Here is a 15,514-nt window from a genome sequence, read left to right on the forward strand (position 1 = left end):
TATATAGTATATGATGTTAATATATTGCTATAGTTTGGATCTGGAATGTCCTCAAAGATCCATATGCTAACAAAAGTTGGTTCCCAGCCTGTGGCACTATTGGAAAGTAGAACCTTTTTTGGGGGGGCACTGAGGATTGAACCCAGGCCCTTTGCCCTGAGCTACATCTTCAGCTCCTTTTATTTTTCCTTTTGTCACAAAGTCTTGGTGAGTCACTAGCTTGTCCAGGCTGGGTTGGAACCTGTGATCTTGCCTCAGCCTCTCAGAGTCCTGGGATTGCAGGAGCGCACCACCACGCCTGGCTTGGAAGGGAAAGCTTTAAGAGGTGAGTCCTAGTGGGAGGTGTCCAGGTCACTGGGGATGTGGCCTTGAAGGGGATTAGGAGGGCCCAGCCCCTCTGCTATTTCTCTTTTCCTTCACTCTTCCACTTCACCACACACTTCCACCATGGCGCACTGCCTTGCCACAGGCCCCAAAAAACAACAGGGGCAACCCGGCATGGATCCAAACCTCCAAAACTGTGAGCCAAAGTAAACCGTTTATCTTTATAAGTTGATTATCTTAGATATTTGTTACAGTAATGGAAAGCTAACAAACTTATGTGTATTATATTGCATATAGAAAATATATGATATATATGTAGATAGAGATATAAATATAGATGTAGATATTTTGGAGAGCTACTTAATCTCTAATTACTTGGTTTTTACCACATACTGTTTAACTACATTTTCTGATGTCGGAAAATAGCCAAACTTAATACAGGGTCATCTGTGGGAAAAGGCAGCTGTTGTAGGCAGTCTTCTTGGAGCAGCTTGAGACCAGCTGATGCCATGGTCAGCTTTGGTCTCCTCCGACCTCGCTGGCCTGTCTGCAACACCTGCCTAGAGGCTCCTGCCGCTTTCCTGCAGGGTGTGAGTATCGCCTCTGCCCTGGGCCTGCAGGAGCCTTTGAAAAGCTGAGTGAAGTATAAAAAGTGGAACGAGGGCTGCACAGAAGCCCTTTCTGGAGCCCAGTCTGCTTCATCTGTACTGCCCATCTCAAATCAGAGCAGCCAGGAAGTCAAGAGCTGTGTGTTGACTCTATCAGCAAATGAAGAGAAATCTGAGAATGATCCCAGTGTTAGCATCTATTGGGCAGGTACTCAGTGCTTGGCACATGCCAGGTGTTTTGCATACATCTCATTAACTCAACACTCTCACTACTCTCGGAGCTGTTATTATTAATACACGCCTTTAGATAGATGATATGCATGCAGTTCAGATTGGGGATGGTCAACCTGTATTTTGTTGCCCAGATGATATGCGCAGTTGAAAGGGTACAAAGACTTTATATGTGAATCTAAATCACATCATTCAGGCAAACTAATATCAAGCAAAAAATGCCAGATGGTAACAGTAGGTGTGTTACTTTTCTCTTGTTGCTGAGACAAAATACGAAACACCCAAAATTAAAGGGGTAAGGGGTTTATTTAGCTCCCAGTTTGTAGGGGTTTCAGTCCATAATCGGCTGGCTCCAAGGCAGGGTGGCAGATGGCAGAGGGGCGCCCACATGGTAGCAAAAGCAACAAGGGAATTTAACAGCGTCTTTCTGCCCCTTTTATTTTATCCAGACAACTGGGATTAGGGTGGTGCCAAACCAATCAGTGGACTGATTTAGTAACCACACTCCCTTGTCACACACACTAGATTCAGCCACCTCTGAAGAAGCCCTATGACCGCATGAGGCTTTGGGGAGACATCCAGACACAAGACATAACAGCTGGGGAACCTGCATGGTGAGAATTTATTGCACTATGGTCCCAAGTTTTCCGTTTGAAAGTTTTTCAAAAAAATTAAGGGAGGGCCGGGATGTAGCTCAGTGGCGCTGCACCTGCCTGACAAGCGCAAGGTCCTGAGGTCCTGAGTTTGATCCCCGGTACTAGAAAAAAACAGTTAAGGAAGGGGAAAGTGTCTCCCCCATCGCCATCTGCTTTCTGGGAGGTACTCAGTTTGCAAGCACGCACACACACGCGCATGCGCACGCACACGCACAGGTCCATTTGCTATTTCTGGTGTCTCATTGATAGAATGTTTTTTACACTTTTCTAATGAGTTTTTATTATTAGTTAAGCCACGATTCAGGTCCCAGGATAGGGGCCACCATACACCCATATCCCCTCTCTCCACCCTGGGAAAAAGGCAGAAGACAGAGAGAGGTGGTGAAGCCAGTGCAGGTCTTCCCAGACACCTACCCTTTGCTCAGGGTCATCCCAGGAGGAGACCCAGGTTCTGGGGCAGAGGGACTTGTACAAAATCTCACCCCAGGGACACCCGTCCTCCACTGCCGTGGGGTTGACTGCCACAGATACCCCTGATGCAGTGCGCAGCTCATTGCTGAATTTTGGTTTTGACAGCTTCAGAAGCATGGCTGTTCAGAAAAAGCCACTGAGGTGAATTCCCACGCGCTCTTTCTCAAGTGAGAGAGGTTACACATTGAATATCGCTTAAATCTTGGGACAAGAAGTGTTTTAGATTTTGAATTTTTTCCCCCAGATTTTGGAATATTTGCATATACATAATTATCTTGGGGATGAGACCTAAAACCAAACCAGAAATTCCTTTGTTTCATGTACAACCCGTAGCCTGAAGGTCATTTTATACAGTGATTTTTGTGCATCTGTGTTTTGACAGCAGTTTGGGATTTGGGATTTTCCGATTAGGGATGCTCTAGCTGTATTTTGTTACCCAGGGACATCCATAGAGGGCGCCCTCTCGGATTCACTGCAGCCTTGCAGCCCAAGGTGCGGGAACCTCTGGTAAGGCTGCTAACCTGTGACTCGTGAGATAGTTGTGTGGCTTCCAGAAGTATCAACTCTTATGTTCCCTGCCCTTAGCCATTTTTCTCTGGGCTGCAAAATACACAAAGAGCTTACGTTTTGGCTTTGCAGTAGCACAGGCTGAAAAAGGGAAAGTAGTTGAAGAAGCCCTACTCACATACTGTATGGTGAACTTTAGAGGATAAATAAAACACCCCCTTTCCAGATACAAAAGAGACACCTCCTCCTATCCCAACTATTTTGATGCTGATTATCTGATGAGCTTAGATATTTTCACGGAAGGAAACTAATTTTGTTTAATATATTAGCACTGATTTTATATCCCTGGAGTGGGAAGATATTTCTGTGGATCAGTCATAATGCTGGTCTTTCCTGTGTATAGTTGTTTATTTACTTATTTATTTATTTGGAAACAAGATCTCACTCTGTAGTTCAGGCTGGCCTTGAACTCATTAGATAGCCCAGGCTGGCCTTGAACTCCAATCCATCCTCCTGCCTCAGCCTCCCGAGTGCTGGGATTACAGGCATAAACCACCATGCCTGGCCAGTTATATGTAGCGAGATAAGATTTCACCATATTATCTCTGGATTTGTGTAATTATAAACTATTAAAATAGTGAGTGTGGTCCTATTTTTGTTGTTGTTGTTGTTGTTGTTATTATTTGATTTTTTGAGACAGGGTCTTGATATGTAGCTCAGGCTGGCCTTGAATTCACAGTGATCCTCCTGCTTCAGCCTCCCAAATGCTGGGATTACAGGTGTGCACCACTACACCTGGCAGTGTGGTCCTTTTAAACATATTTGCATCATACTAGTATATAAAAGATTAGTTTAGCCAAGTAGAAATATTGTTTTACTAATGTTGAATGTGTATAGTAACTTGGAGTAGACTAAGGATTTTTGCCATTTAGACGATGTATATAAATATCTATCTTCAGAATTTTGAGATGCTTAAAAATTTGTCTGTTGCTTTAAAATATAGCATAAATTAGCAATATACCATAGCTGTTAAAATCAATTTTGCCACTTCAGGGAATTTGTACTTCAAAGTCACACAAAAAAGTGGGCAAAAATTCATGGCAACTACTTCTAATAATATTTATAATAACAAAAAGGGAAATATGTATGGGTTTGGATCTGGACTAAAAAGCATATGGTACACTTATAAAATGGAAGATTATGAAGATATAAAGGTAAGGTTGCCAGGGATTTAGCTCAGTGTTTCTGCCGCCTGCCTTGCAAGTGCAAGGTCCTGAGTTTGATCTCCGGTAACGAGAAAAAAAACCAAAAGTATGATAATCTATAATTGTTTCATTTCAAATTGTGTCATTTTGAGATACTATATGGAAGCAATCATACAGTATGAGATGGGTTTTTACCACTTAGCATAATACCCTTAATATTCATGCAAGTTGTTGACTTGTACATATTCCATGGTGTGGATGTACCACAATTTCTTTGATCAGTCCCATAAGTATTATTGAATCTTTGAGCTATTTTCAGTTTGGTGCTATTACAAATGAAGCTGCTGGCCGGGGATTTAGCTCAGTGGTTTCGCCGCCTGCTGTGCAAGCGCCAGGACCTGAGTTTGATCCCTGGTACCCAAAAAAAAAAAAAAAAAAAACCAAAACAAATGAAGCTGCTGTGAACAATCATGGACAGGTTTTGGTGTGAACTTAAGTTTTCATTTTTCTGGGATAAATGCCCAAGAGTATGCTTTGTAGGTTGTAAGATAAGTGTATGCTTAGTTTTTTGAAAAACTGCTAAATTATTTTCCAGAATGCTGCACCCTTTTACATTTCCAACCACAGTTTTCTTTTTATACAGAATGTTACAGACTACTGTTAACACAGTGGTGCTAGGCCAAAGGCACATGAGAATCTGAGACACTTTTCTTTTCTAGAGAAATTTAATATATATTAGATGAGGAGAAAAAGGCAGGTCAATATGAATCTCTTTGCTGGCCCATGCCACATTTAACTTCTTATTTTATCAGAATGATTCTTCCATCACTATCCAGCTAACCCTTTCTTTGAAATTTTTTTAATTTTTATTTTGAGACAGGGTCTTGCTAAATCACTAAATTGCCCAGGCTGAGCTCAAACTTGCTGTCTTCCTGACTCAGCCTCCCAGATTACAGGTGTATGCCTCCACTCCTGGTTTAGCCTAACCTTTTGTTGGAAGCTGCAGTGAACAAATTGCACAGGCCACCTGACTGTACCTTTCATCTCTGACCGAGAGTACCTTTGTACTCTGACCAAGGCTGCCTGAGGAGCTCAGGCCTGTTCTGGAATGTTCTGCTCCCACATTCTGAATAATAAAGTCACTGAGGGTTAGAGTCATTTAGAACCGTCCTACCTCGGGATCTTGTACCTGCACACCCCACCCTCAGTGCCAGGCTTTGGTTGTTAGAGCACAGGGTGAGGTCACACTCACCTATGTTAGGAGACCCAGCTCCGGGGTCATGCTGCCCTGTCCAATTACTCAGCCTGCATTTCCCCACCTGCACGTTGAGGGCACAGGTAACACCCAACAATATCCCCTAACAGAGCCTTTCAGTCACTGTGCAGATAGATATGGTAGTGAACAAAGATGTGGCCTTAAAGTGCCCCAAAGAGAAACCCCAAGTACACTGCTCAGCCCAGTCTTGGGCATGTGGCTAGCATTAAAGAAATGTTTTTGTCACTTCAGTCAAACTCAATACTCGTTTATGGGCTTGAATGGAATATAAAGAAGCCAGTGTGACACATTTTGTTTACTATTATATACGCATTTTTTTCTTTTTGTGCTGCTGGGGGTTGAAGCCAGGACCTTATACATGCTAGGCAAGTGCTCTACCACTGAGCTACATCTCCAACCCTCCAACCCTGGCCTAGTACATTCTTCATTTTAGTTGGACATTAAATATCAGATTGTTAGGAGCTTGCTGGCTTCATCTTGTCCCTAACATCAAATTAGTTACTCACCAAATGCACTCATTTTGTGCTTAAAACCTGGGATTAATTTCTGAACTTCGTATCTTTTTTTTTTGGTACTGGGGATTGAACTCGGGACCTTGAGCTTTGGAGGCAGGCAGCAGAATCACTGAGCTAAATCCCCGGCCCTGAGCTTTGTATCTCGAACATCAGATTCAGGAAGGGTCTCTTGCATAAAACTCAGAAGAAAGATGCTGTTTATAAACTTATAAAATGTCCCTTACTGAGTGTTCCAAGGTTGATATGTTACCAAAAGACTCCCGCAACAATAAAGGACAATTCCATTGTTTATAAAAGTCAGCACATTTCATAAATACTTAATCAGAAATACGAAATATAGCAGGGGAAAAACCCTTTGAGGAAATTAATTTTTAAATTCTTAAAAGGCCAGGGAAATAGTCCAGTGGTAAAGTACTTGCCTAGCATGTTCAAGGCCCTGAATAGAGCCTCCAAAGGTACTGCAAAAATACTGAGAAGAAGTCTAAATTCTAAGCCAGTTGTTCATTACCCAAATTGGTTAATGAGTGAACTGGTCACCTGGCAAACTGCTCTTTAGGATACACGGCTCTGGTCCGGAGAGTGTTTGGGGGCAGAAGCAATATGGCAGCCATGGCAGAACGGAGCACATAGGAAAGGAAAAACAATTTTCCTCAATCCTTGTAAATTCTTAGTTGGAACGGATTCTTCTAACAGACAGATTAACAAGAGAAAAATAAAAGTTCATTAACACATATATTTCAAATATCCACAGGGGATATTCAGGGAGTGAGCAGTTCTTGAAAAGTTGGCTTTGAATTCAGCTGATGTAACGTTTTCGAAAGAGAACAGTACATTTTTTGAAAGAGAAAAGAGAAAGGACTTTGAGTCCCACTTGCCAGTCACAGATTCCTCCTGTGGCATCTGAAGGGCTGTAGTCATCTTGAGTGGAGAGAAAGGGGATAGGATACCTCTTCTTTCTGTAACTCTGTGTCCTGCCTTCAGGCAAGCAGTGAAGACAAAGAGCTTTCCTGCATCTGCTTTCTTGTCAACTGCAGGCAGCTCTACTGTCTTTATTTGGGGGCTGTTTGAGGGCGTCATACTCTGATCTCCCATGGAGACAGGGCTTTATTACTATAGGGCTAGATTACTATAGGCCTAGATTACTACAGGGCTTGGTGAGAATGCCCTATTGGTTGAGCGCAGGTCACACTCCTGCTTGCCGGAGGTGGTGAGAGGGAATCAGGAGCCTCTCTGATGTCCACAGGGGAAGTTGAGGCTCTGCTCCCCACTAGGACACAGACAACCATGACGGGCTCCAAACAGTAACCAACAGATGCTTGCTACATTGAATGAATAGACTCGTCAGGTAACATGGGCAGCAGTCACCGTTCATGAAACACTCAGAAATCTGTTGCCAGAAATTCCTCAACCTCTGTTCAGCCTGAGTTTCTGAGGCAAAAAATGCCCATGCCAGCTAGGTATGGTGGTGCATGCCTGTAATCCTTGCACTCTGGGAGGCTGAGATACAAAGATCACAAGTTTGAGCCCAGCTTGGGCAACTTAGCAAAACCCTAACTCAAAAATACACAGAGATGGTAGCTAGGGTTCTGGAAGCTGAGATTTCTGGAGATTTCACTGCTGTCAGTGCTCTTCACTTTTTTGACCTTTCCTGGGGCTATACTGGAGATCAGGAGTATCTTTTGGGGGGGGATGGGGAGGGACAGCCCAGACTTTGCAGTAACAAAGGTTAATGTTCTGTCATCTCGCAGATCTATTTCCCCAGGCTCTCCAAAAGTAAATGTTACAGTGATGAAAACGCTGGAGTCTGGGTTCTGGTTCATTTGAGAGCCCTCACCTCTCAGAGTGTACCCTGGGAGCCCTGAGCCTCCTCTGTGGCCTGAAACTTCATAAACTTCGGTTTAGGCTGTCAGCACCGATTTAAAGAGATTTGCTTTGTTCCTTGGCTTCTGAGAAAGAACTGACAGCAGGGCTTTGGGGGTTAATGGTGAAACCTGAGCTGGCTTCTTCCCCCCTAGAGAGGCAGAGTGAGTCAGATGTTTGCGCAGAAGGCTGTGGTGTCAAATCCACACATTCACAGGCCTTCTGCCTTTGCCACTTTAAACCAGGAAGGTGTACCACATAACAGTTTTAATTGCTAAACCCTAGCTGCAAACCCCAATCGCTGGATTTTGCAAGCGTTGAGTGTGAACAGCTGTGAGCAGTGGCAGTTTTCTGCCAGGTGGGTTTATTTGTTCCTTTGCTCATCATCTGCTTCCTTGTGTGTGCCCAAGCCCACAGCAGGGGCCTGGGCCATTTGCTGCCTTTCCTTCTGGTCAGAGGCCACGGCCTCTCCTGCAGGTTTAGCTTCATCCCTGCTCCTCGCTGAGTCCTGTGGAGCTTGTTTCCACCCTGCATCTCCTGGGGACTGTGTGACCACTCGGAATCTTCATACCCGCTGGAGCTGGGCTGAAGCTCAGTCTACAATTCAGGTGGACAAGAGCTAAACCTTTCTTTTCTCGAGCTCAGTGCTGAACCTCTAACTGCAGCCTTTCCCTGGGCACATTCCCATCCCAGCAACACATGCACAGACCGAATTCCGGAGGCTCTTCGGACTGGGGCAAGGCCAAGGGAAGGAGGGGATGAGCCGCTCTGGGTCATGGGTCCACGGAGCTGGCTGAAGGATCTGTTGGTCCTGCCAGTGTGGCCCGTTGGTTCTGGGTTCCACCGTGGCTTTCCTGCCATCCCAGGCCTGTCTGAGGATGCTGGTCCCTCCTTGCATCAGCTTCCACACTCTGGAGCATGTTCCCAGTCAGCTCCCTCACTGGCTGGAAGGGAAGGAGAGAAGAAAACAGAAAGCACCCATGGCAAGGATTAACACCTTCTAGCAGGTTCAGGGCCTGTGGCTAGCTCTCCTTTTAGCCTAGCTCTCTGTTTCCAGGTTGGGGGTGGGGGGTTGTAGACATCTTTTTCAAAAGGAATTAAAAAATGGTAACAAGTAATATTCTCTAATATCTGTTGAGTTCCGACTGGATCTGGCACTTCTGCATGAAGTATTAATATTTTTTCCTTTTACAGCTCAGAAAACTGAGGCTCGGTGAGATAAGAAACTTTGTTCATGGTCACGAAGCAAGTGACAACAACTGGGACTTGAATCCCAGGCTTCCTGATGCTAGAGCCCAAAACCGTAGGTATAACCTCACTCTATCTTAGATACTTGAAAAACGCTGAGGGCCGGGGATTTAGCTCAGTGGCTCCAGCGCCTGCTGCACAAGCACAAGGTCCTGAGTTCGATCCCCGGTACCAAAAACAACAACAACAACAACAACAAGACACTGGTGCTATAAACCTGCTAGGGTATTTTTAAATTATACTTTTATGCTTATTCTCACCTTGGCTTGGATTTTATTCTATAGTCCTGCCCAGCTCTTGGTGGGACTATAAAACACAGCACCCAGCGGTTAGCCCAGCTGCCAGGCCTGTGTTATAAGCTCAGTGCATACTTGTTGACTGATTGATTATACATTGCACAAATGATTTTGCATTTTCACTCCTGTATGTGAATCCTATGTGGCAGAAAAAGAAAGACATCATTGGCAGCATTGTACTCTAAAAAAATAGAGAAAGTCCTTTTAGTTCTACTTAAAAAAAAAAAAAAGTTAGGTACTGGGACTCCAACTCTTCCTTCAGTTTGGTCTCCCAGACAGTTCCCAGTCTAATTTGCTCAGGGTGGGAGCCTCTGCAGGGTTTGGGCATGACAGACTGACAGACAGACAGACCTGGGTTCTAAATCCCAGATACTTGCTGTCTGTGTGACCTGGACTGGTTACATGGCTCTCTGACCCTCTATTTCCTCCTCATCAAATAAGAGCAATAATAGCACCTACTTTGGGGACGGCAGAAATGTCAGCAGGCATTCAGCGTCTACTTCCAATCTCTGTCAATTAAGTCAACCTTATCAGATTATCTTATCAATTTAAACTAATCTTAAGGTTCTTCTGTAAAATCCTGTATATCGCATGCCATCCCTTTGGATGAAATTAGGAATTCATGTTTACCAGTACAGTTTAAAGCTGATACTGTGTATCAGTAAGACGTTTTCAGTTGTGAGGAAGAGAAAATGCTGGCTCAAAATGGCTCAGACGATAAAAAAACACATTAACTGAAGGTGTGAGCAGTGATTCAGTGCTCAGTGATGGTCATTAAGACCCAGATTTTGGGCCGGGGGTTTAGCTCAGTGGTTCCACTGCCTGCCTTGCAAGCACAAGGTCCTGAGTTCGATCCCCGGTACAAAAAAAAAAAGAGCCAGATTTTCCCATGTCTTTTTCAGCTTCCTCTGAGAGTAGGGTACAGGTTCACCAGAGAAGCAGGTGAGAACACCACGAGTGGACCCAGCCATACCCAGGAGGGCCCTATTAGCACGGGGAAGATGTTCAAGACACCAAGAGGATTTGTGAAAGTGCAGATAGTGCTAACCCTGTTTAGGCTACGGTTTTCCTATATACACTACCTGTGAAAAGCCTGACTTATGAATTAGACACTAAGAGATTAACCACAGTAACTAATAATAAATCATAGGTTATAACAGCAGCTTGTAATAAAAGTTGTGTCCGTGTAGGCCCTCTCTCTCAAAATACCTTCCTGAAGTGAGATATTAACGCCTCAATGTATGATTTTTTTTTCCCTTAAGTTAAGCACTTTTAGCTTTTCACCTATAGGAAGCACTTTTTGGCACATCGAAGTTGCTAATATGTTCTTTGGGGCCATTATAGTAAACTACAGGTCACCTGGACACAGGCACCACAGTACCATGATGGTCATGTGATAACCAAGATGGCTGCTAAGTGACTAGCACGTGGGTAGCAAGTCCACTGCACAGCAGGACCATTCATGACCCCAGCAGGTCAGAGCAGGGTGGCACAAGATTTTATAACACCATTCAGAATGTCTGCAGTTTAAAACTTATGAGTTGCTTACTTCTGAAATTTTCCATGTAATATTTTCAGCCATGGTTGACTGTAGGTAACTGAAACTGCAGAAGGTGAGAGCCTGGGTAAAGGGAACTACCATTCTGAGAGAGGCAGATAGGGTCCTTTTATTTCAGTGTCCCCTCAGTAGGAGCCAGGACATCTTCCCTGGAAAGTTCCCATCAGCTCTGTCCTCACATTTTAATGAGCAGAACTGGGTCACATGCTAGAGTCGAATGGAATCAGTAAGATGGAATTAAAGCAATTAGGATTTATTTCTGAGCCAGGGATGAGGTGACCTTTTCCTAAGTCATGTTGGGGAGGACGTTTCCTTGAACAAAGTCCAGGCTGTATTAGCAAAGAAAAATGGAGGACTATTTTCATTGCCTCCTCTTCACCCTGTTGCCTGGATATGGGATGACCAAAGATACAACCTCTGACACTGGACGGGGGGGCTGATAGGCGTTTATTAGTTACATGTGCTCAGGGGAGGAGGCTACCATATGCCCGTGGTGGCTGTGCTTGGGGACAGAGCAAATATCCAGGGTCTTCGGGAATAGTATCAAAGAGGTTGAGGTGGCTCTTAGTCCTCATGGAAGGGAGCTGGCTGGAATAACAGTGTGGCCTTCCTTCTCCTGTGGGCCTCCCTGCTACTCAGGAGGAGCAGAAACTGTGCCTGCTCCTTGTGAAAAGACAGGCTGATTGGCAAGGGACCAGAGAAGGAACAGATCTCGTGGCTAGGCCAATTTTACCAGATGTCAAGGCAAACACGTAATATATTGAACTTTAATTCTAGGCCTATGCTACCAGGATAGATGTGGGGTACATAATGCCACCTCCCCTCCTGCTTTCCGCCAGCCAGCCAGCCAGCCACTCATCATCATCATCCACCCACCCAGCCACCATCCATCCACCCATCCTTTTATCTCCGCTCTGTACCTCCCACTCCCTCAAACAATTGGGGCAGCTTAAACGTTTGGATCCCCTCTCCCACCCTGGACTCTGGTAGGGCTGAGGACTAAACCCAGAGCTTTGTATATGCTAAGCAAGCACCACATCTCTTGTTTTTTAGGGTGTCTACTGCATAGTTGTTTGTGGGTGGGGAATATTGGAGCTGGTCCTTCTAGTCCTGTTGCCGACTCTGCAGTAGTCAGTAGGTCAACCCACCAAGCCTGGAGTATGCTTTCCTCTGTTTTGCTTTGGACTTTGCTAGAACCACCCTCACCCCTTTTCTTCCCTGCCTGTCAAAATTCTACCCACCCTTGAGCCAGATCTCTCAGTGTGTAGACACTTTCACCTCCCTGAGCTCCGGTTCCTGTTGTTAGGCCAAGGCTGTTCTGGCAGCCACTGCATGCAGTAGAGTATATGCCCATACTCTACTATGTGTCACCAGGTGCCTGGGAATCTTTCTGCCATGCTTTACAGTTACTGCTCATCTTATTTGTTTCTATCCTTGCTGACTTCACCTCTAAGTCTCTGAAGGCCCGGACTCTGCCCTCCATACTCCCACACCCCCACTGTTGCCTGGGTCAGAAAGGAAAAGGCCAGCCCTCCGTCATTCTCTTAAGGCTCTATAGACATTTTCTTACTTAGCTTAATCCACTAAATTCCTTTAAGAAATATTTATAATGTAAATACATTAAAAAGTTAGAATAGAACTTATAAATGAACATTTACTTAGCATCTCGCACATATAGAAGGCACTCAATAAAAAAGTATTGAAATAGTCAATAAACTGTCTCAATGACTTAGAATTCTGATTGTTATTTTTTTTAAGGCTGGGTATTAATGGCTATGCAGAGAATTTCAAGGCTCCCAGAAGTTATTTCTCTCTCTGGATCTAAGTGTATGATTTTTATTAGCTTCAATCATTTGTATGCACACTTTTGCTATTTTTGTTATCTGTGTACTGTATTATTAGTAATATATTTCCTTACATTGATTAATTTTTAAATCTTCTCTAGATCTAAGCAATAATATCTATGACATCCTGGGCTTGAGCTGCTGGTTGTGGAGATTTCAGTCTATGACTGATTTGCCCCGTTGCTTTTGGACCTCTGGTAGCATTTTATGGTAGGACCATGTGTTGGGGCCAAACTCTTTGCTTCATGGCCAAGGCCCCACCACCCCCTCTGAGGAAGCACTCCGGTGACGTGAAGCCTTCCCACGACACCCCACCTCTTAAAGTTTCCACCACCTCACAAAATTGACAAGCTGGGGAGCAAACTTCGACATCTGGGCCTTTGGGGAACCTTCTAGATCTAAACTATACTATGTATACTTACAGTGGTTACATTTTATGGCTTGTAAATTGTATCTCAAAGAGGAAGGAGGAGGAGAGAAGGGAAAGAAAGGGAAGGGGGTGCCTGCCTCCCAAGCGCAAGGACCCGAGTTCGATCCCCGGTACCAAAAAAAAACCAACAAAAGACAAACAAAGGGAAGGGGAAATTAGCCAGGAAGGGGGATGAAAGGGCTTCTGGAATAATGGCGTTGCTATGTTTCTTGATTTCTGTGTTGGTTAAAAGGCTGTGTTCGTTTTGTGAAAGTCCATGAAGCTGTCTGTTTATGCTTTGTGCATATTTCTATATGATGTTATATTACAGCAAGAACATTTACTAAAAACAATTCTGCCAATATGAGAACACCATTTCTCCCCAGTTATGACTGAAATATTTAATGATACTGAAAGTTGTTTCTTTGCTGGTTATTAGTTTGTATAATTACATCACTCTGCCAACTTAGTTTTACAGTGTTAGGAATTTAGGTTTTGTGTGGCTTAATACAGAAAGGGTTATAAAAGATATATTTAGCTAATCACACATGTGCCACAAGAACATCACTGGAAGCCATTGTCACTTAATTATTCACAGCAGTTATCAACATGGACAGTATTCAGTGTGCAACCAAAATAAATGGAAGTTTTAAGAGGGCTTGTTGGAACAATCAAATCATCAGTCTCAAAAAGTCTTCTTTCTCTCAGCCCAGTTCTCCTGCTGCCTGCCAGAGTTTCAATTCTATATTTAGCTTCTCAAATCAGCAGTACAGCAATTAGTTATTATAATAAGAGCTACCAATTTATTGTGTGCTGACTTCATGCCAGGCACTGCATTGTTGGATTTTTCCATACTTCAGTCTCTCATTTCATTGTCACAACAACCCTGAAGAAGAGTTGTTTATTCCATCTTACAGCTGAGGAAACTGAGGCTGGAAGAGTTCTGAGTGGGTCCAGTCCTCTGGTGCTGGTCATCGGCAGAGCCTGAGAGCAGGCTGGGGTTCCACTCAGTCATCTTGGACCTGACATCGGTAACAGGAAATGAGTGACACATGTGAGAGGATTCTGAATCCCCAAACATGGCTTTTCACATAGTTATTATAGTAACTGCACTACAGGATGCTTTCTGTGTTTGCTGAGATTTCAATGAATCCACTGTTAGCCCTTGGGGTATGGAACCTCCATTGCCCTCGAGAATCCCGAGGGACATTTTAATAGGTTTAAAATAGCCTTCTTGCTTTGTCATCAAGCCTTTTATTTCAGAACCCCCTGGAACATTCAAGTCCCTCATGTACTATGGCAGCTTCACAAATATTATCAGTCGCACCTGGTGTAAAACATAGGACCTCTATAAGGTGACAGAGAGGAGGAAAAAGATCCCTTTTCTTCTGCCCTTCTGTAGCAAAAGACAAATTAGCAAGAAAAAAACATGCACATTTGCTTCATATAAGCTTTATATGATGTGGGAGCCTTCATAAGAAAACAGACCTAAAGGGCCAGGGATGTAGCTCAGTGGTTTCAACGCCTGCTATGCAAGCACAAGGACCTGAGTTTGATCTCCGGTACCAAAAAAAAGAAAACAGACCTAAAGAAATGGTTAGACCTGAGTGTCTATACCAGATTTGATGAAGAGTGGGTAGTTGTGGGAAGTGAGATAGGACAAGTCCGGTTGCTTCGTATCCCCCCAGCACCCCTCCATCTTTGGAGGTGTTGACACGCCTCTCCTCTGGGTATGAAAGGGGTTCCCGTCTCACAGGAAGAACTTATGACTTGCTTCAGGGGAAGGCCAGAGGGTCCTTCTTCCACCTGCCATTCTCAAATTCTTTCAGCTTAAAATATTCAGCATGCCAAGGTGCTGTATTTAGAGGTGGCATGTCCTAAATTTCATCATGATGCAACGGTATTTTGGACAGAGTCCTATAGAACCGCTGACAAAGTGACGGAGTTGAGGACGGGGCAGTGCAGGGGTCCCCTCGCTGGGCTGGGACAAGGGTACTCATCTAGGCAGGAGGGAGTGCAGGAAGGGAGGCCTGGGGCCCTGCAGAGTCGCAGCCGGGAGGCTCTGCTTGTGCTAAACTAACAAATACATGCTGGGTAATGGTTCGGAGCAGGATGGAGCAGGAGGGCCAACCAAGGCTGAAATGTGTTATTGACGAGCGTGGGAGGGGGTGCTGAGCACCCAAGGGAGGGAGAACTCGGAGTCTGGAGTCCTCAGGAACCTTTCACAGGCCAGCTGGTGATGCTATGGCAGGGCAGCTTTATCCCAGACTCTCGGGCCAGTAAACTTTTCACAGGTGACGTATGGAGACATTCATGGGGCCCAAGACAAAAGCCAGAGCTTCTGAGTCCTGGGCCAGTTTAAGATGCAGCCTCTCTAATTACAGTCCTAATGGTGAAAACAAAACGATGAGGACATCCAAGGCCTTTCTCTCAACAGTGGTGAGAACCAGATTCCTTCCCCTGGTCCATAGCTCCCAGCAGAATTCTGGAAGCTCGTGAAAGAGAA

At 44.5% G+C, this 15,514-nt stretch overlaps 1 long non-coding RNA gene across 1 annotated transcript; it reads left to right on the forward strand.

The window, feature by feature from the left end:
• Positions 1 to 331: 331 nt before the first annotated feature.
• On the forward strand, positions 332 to 13,286 carry LOC101714476 (uncharacterized). The gene is made up of 3 exons (XR_015439196.1): positions 332 to 8,011; positions 8,848 to 8,956; positions 12,701 to 13,286. It is a non-coding gene; the product is annotated as an uncharacterized LOC101714476 (long non-coding RNA).
• The last annotated feature ends 2,228 nt before the right edge of the window (positions 13,287 to 15,514 follow it).

This window comes from Heterocephalus glaber, unplaced genomic scaffold (genome assembly GCF_053883595.1).
Source record: "Heterocephalus glaber isolate CG9 unplaced genomic scaffold, H.glaber_assembly_v1.0 deba00001472, whole genome shotgun sequence".
In the NCBI taxonomy this organism is placed as follows: Eukaryota; Metazoa; Chordata; class Mammalia; order Rodentia; family Bathyergidae; genus Heterocephalus; species Heterocephalus glaber.